Source organism: Sinocyclocheilus anshuiensis, unplaced genomic scaffold, assembly GCF_001515605.1.
Source record: "Sinocyclocheilus anshuiensis isolate Anshui unplaced genomic scaffold, SAMN03320099.WGS_v1.1 scaffold782, whole genome shotgun sequence".
NCBI classification, from domain to species: Eukaryota; Metazoa; Chordata; class Actinopteri; order Cypriniformes; family Cyprinidae; genus Sinocyclocheilus; species Sinocyclocheilus anshuiensis.
This window is the reverse complement of record NW_015546111.1, coordinates 1,673,270-1,678,162: the sequence shown is the minus strand read 5'-3', so window position 1 is coordinate 1,678,162 and position 4,893 is coordinate 1,673,270.

The following is a 4,893-nucleotide window of genomic DNA, read 5'->3' as shown; positions in this document are numbered from 1 at the left end:
TGAAGAATGGCTGAACAGGGTAGTGTACCTCCTCTGATCTTCCTCTGTGCTGTTTCATGCTCTCGTTTTCACCACCTCGTGCGCTTCGGCACACTGTCAAACACACTATTCATATTTTAAAAAGAAATGTGGCAGGATAGAAATAAATGTGTCATAACTACGCCCCGTTCAATGGAACGGTACGGAGGAGAGATCGCTACCCTGCGGCAGCGGATGATTGATTGCAAACGATCATTCGATGATTGATCTATTGATTATGTGTCCGGCAGCCCTCACCCTGTTAACAGGAGACATATGGCATCACTCTGGGGACATTAGGAAGGCATGCCGCAGCCCATAATGCACCTCTTCCATTTGCCCTATAGTTTCCCAGCAGGTGAAAATTAGTCTGGAGAAGAAACAGAGGAAGTATAAGTACAGTGCATCAAAATTCACATTATACAAACTCATCTCCCAGCATGATCTGAATGATTCATTTGAATGAATCTCATGTTGCCCTCAGAGCACGTGTGTTTACATCAAACCAAACAAGGTTTGCGGCTAAAGATTAATGTATGATCCAAAGGGCTCACTGTGGATCACTGAGGGGGGCTTTGGGGGCTTTCAGTGCACGTGTCTTTTCCCACAATTAGCAAACAATGTAATTAGTGTAAAGTTAAAAGTAATAAAACTAAGGGGTCTCTGGAGAACGCAACATTAGACTGAGGCTGAAAGCCAGCCTGTAACTAATTATTCACATAGCTTCTTTGAAAAGATATTAGAAGGGATCTGTGGTATATCATTTCAATATCTAAAATAGGAAGCAGTGTGTTCAGAAAATAAAGATTAAGAGGAATGGAAAAACATGACTTCTCATCAAACAGATAAAAATCACACAGATGCTGATAAAAGCAGTTGATCTCTAGGTGAGTTCATGACTGACTAAAGTACATGAGCGCAAAATTCAGAATTAAAGAACTGGCTCGCGTTCATAATTGTGAATTGGCCACACCTCACAGGAAGTTATAAAGAATATATCTAATTTTCTTTCTTTCTATCTATCTATCTATCTATCTATCCATCCATCGGAAACATCTATTAATTTTTAATGTTCAGTTATGTTTGACATTTGAAAGAGTTTCTGTTACGTTGAAGTTTCCATTGCACTGTGCAATCGTAACCATTGTACAGAAGAGCAGAGCTTATGGTTATGGATACTATTCCTCTAAGGCATTAAGCCTTGTTCAATGAACAGTAGCTTTGCTAGTGCTAGTGCAGTATTTTCCAGTATTGCTCAAGTATTTTCCTACTTGAGCTTTTTGGCTGTATGCAGTCTTTTAAATGTATAAAATAACTCAAAGTCAAATACAAACAGGCCTCACTCAAAATCACAGACTTTTGAGAATCAACATAAAATAAATGAGCACATTTCACTAATTATATTAAATACATTGTGTCATATATTAATTAATTTAGGAGATTTTACATGATTTATTCAGGTAGATTCCATTAAAAAATCAAGCCTTAAAAACTACTCCAAAATATTAAGTGTAATATTGGTACTATCATTTTTTTAAGTAGATAGCCCGTTCCATTTTTTACAGAGGTGAGTTTAGTACTCTAAAGTACGAGAGCAAAATTCAGAATTGAAATATTTGTGCTTTGGCTGTAATGACAAAGCTCATTTTTAAACGTTTTATTTATTTATTTATTTACAGAAACAACAAGTTAAAATATAAATGCATTTAATTAACTGAATAATTTCGATAACTGAATTTCAATAACTGTCCGAGGTTTACATTTTTTATCATCAATTAACTTATATGACATTTCTAGCCATTATAGGGTTTTTAATTACCCTTTTTTTTTTTTCAAAAATAGCAGTTTCCACCAAATAAAATATTTTCAAGCTTGACATAACTAGAAAAATTTACATTTCATTACAAATGTACATTTCATGAATTGTATTATTTTATCAATTTATATTCTTTTTCAATTCAATTAAGAAATATGACATCAGCATACATCTCAAGTTTTTGCTGTTTTAGCTTATTTTAAAGCTTATCATTTTAAACCACATTGCAGCCCCCTTGGAACTGTGCTGAACGCCCTTAGTGGGCCCCAGACCCCTGGTTGAGAACCATGGCTATAAACCCTCAAACTTCAGGGCTTTATCATTTTTTTTTCAAAACTCAGTTATGTGAATTTCTTCCAATTTCTATTCAATTCCTTTTAAAGAAAAAGTGACAAAAAAAAGTGTGACGTGACATGTGGCCAAGTATGGTGTCTCCATCAATAATATTCTAAATATGACTGCTCCACATGGCTCCGCTCTTGCACACCGTGTACCTGCCAAGTGCTTGGGCAAGGTCATGTCAGCCTATTAACCATATTAAAACATTGCAATTATGGTAATTGGCAACTACTAATGCAACTTTAGGTAGCTTTGCTCCAGGCAATTAATCATAATGGATTAGCCACTAAAGTGTAGGGGGAGGGAGTCGAGAGGTGCAGGGTCACATGCTTTAGGCCCATCCGACTGGTCAGAGCTTGACCCTGATTGCACTGAGCTCATTCAACTTCATTGCACTCATCTAATTTGCAAACAGAGGCCTCATGCAAAATTAGTCTTTGGGAAATTTCAGTTATGACTTGAACATTGCTAGATGGCAAATCATGTCTGGCATATTTAAAGACATGGATTCTGTAGAAATGCCTGTCTCAGGTGATACATGTTGTTGCAGTGAGCAAACATGCAAAATATTTACCTTTACCTTATCACTGGGGTCTCAAATTTTGAGGGTACTTTAAGGGTATTTTGTGGCTTTTTACCACCTAAACACATACTCTACAGTTCAAAGGTTTGGGGTCAGTAAGATTTAAAAACAATAATAAATTAATACTATTATTATTATTATTATTATTCAGAAAAGACACATTAAAATTATATTAAAAACGTTACATTAAAAACATGTTAGATTTCTTTTCAAATAAATGTTGTTCTTTTAAACTTTCTGTTCAACAAAGAATACTGAAAAATGTATCGTAGAGTAGCGCTTATTGTTTGTCATTTCTCCGATCACAAATGCAGACATGGTTTTGTGTTTACACGGCGCAATATGCAACGCAAAGCCTAAAAACACAGTATCCCTGCCGGTATGAGACTCGAACTCGCAATCTTTGGGTTACGAGTCCGACTCTCTAACCATTAGGCCACGACTTCCCCTTCATTACAATCAGTCATTACAATCAGTAATTATGTCCCCACTGGATGCAACAAATGCCTCTTTGTAATGGGTTTTATTGGTTTTGTCCCGGGACACATGGAAACCAGACTGTATGATGGAATCCCATGCACTTTTTCTCGGGCAAGTGTGTTCACGTAGAGGTTTTCAAGGGCCAATGTGAATAAATCTAGATTTAAATTAAAAGAGACAATATAGTCACGTCGTTTTGGATAGCCTACGTTATTCTTATCCAAAACGATATGAACACTCTCATGCGCTGTATGTTTCATTCATTCTCGAAGCCGGAGGGCGCTCTCGTAGTGAAAGTCCAAAATGGACTCATATGATAGAAGTAACTTTTGACGCCAGGATGGACAAAGGCATCCAGCTGTGACTGTAGCTAATCTAACTGTAGCTAATCTGAATAACAAGCATAAACCTGCTTACAGACCTGACTGAGGACGATGGCGAATGGCTAATCTTGTAAAATGTGAGGTAAGTACTGCAGCTCCATGTATAAGTGCGATCATCTCGAAAGTGAAAGTGAAACTAAAATGGATCGTGCATTCAAAAGCAGTTTAGTGGCTCCCTGATGCCCGCAATTTGTATACAATATAATTACCCAATGATATAACTGCGAGAGACATTATTAAAATATGTATTTTCCTTCCATCTCCTATTTATTCCCTTGAGGGGTTCCATAGAACATGTCATTTTCTTTCCGAACACGGTATTGGGATGAGGCGGATTGCGGGGGTTATGGGGTTATCAGCTCAACATCGTGATGTCTATCAGCCATAAGCGATGGACGATGGCATCGTCTATCGGCCCAACCCTATTTTTCAAGTCTTTTAAATGAATGATAGCCTACAGTGGTAATTGACATAGCATTAATTACAGTACAGAAGCTTAGACTTATTCTGTGATAAAAATGGAAAAAAAGTGTTTGTAGCATATAAACTATTATACTGATTATACAAACATAACCATAAATTTGTCATTATTAAAATATATATCAAAAATATTATAGAAGACAAATGATTGGTTATGCTGGAGCTATATGCTGTGTTATCTTCATTTTAGGGATCAAATAGGTTTTGTGACTCCTCGTGAATTTTATTCGGTGGGAAAGGGGCCAAAATGGCTCTTTTGACGTTGAAGGTTGCAGACCCCTGAGTTAGACCAAGAAATTGATTGGAAGGAAAGGAAGTGTCATCCCTTTTTGGTACCTATCATTCTACTGTGTAGACCCCTCCATCCTCCTCTCCAAGCGGCCCTGACTGTGTCTCTCCGGGAGGAGAGCGCATTCTCCTTTCATCCCTTTAGAGGACAAACATCAGCCCCATCTTGCCACCATCCATATTCATGAGCCTCTTATAAATATCTGATAGCGGCCGCTCTGAAAGCAACGCTTAGCCCATACACACACTCAGACTTTAACGTAAGCACTTACTGGGCTGTTCTTGGGCCCTCATCACCTAGTGTGCCCTGGCAGCCCCAAGATAGCATCAGCTCATTGCCGGGGTATCGCTCTCGGCTTAATTAAAGACTAAATGTGACCGCTAAATGAGAAGAGAATCCAAAAGAGCTGTGCTTACCTTCCACATGATAGCACAGAGCTTATCTAAAGAGAGAAAGAGACAAGTGAGTGCATGATATAGAGAGAAAGAGATGGCAAGGATATATA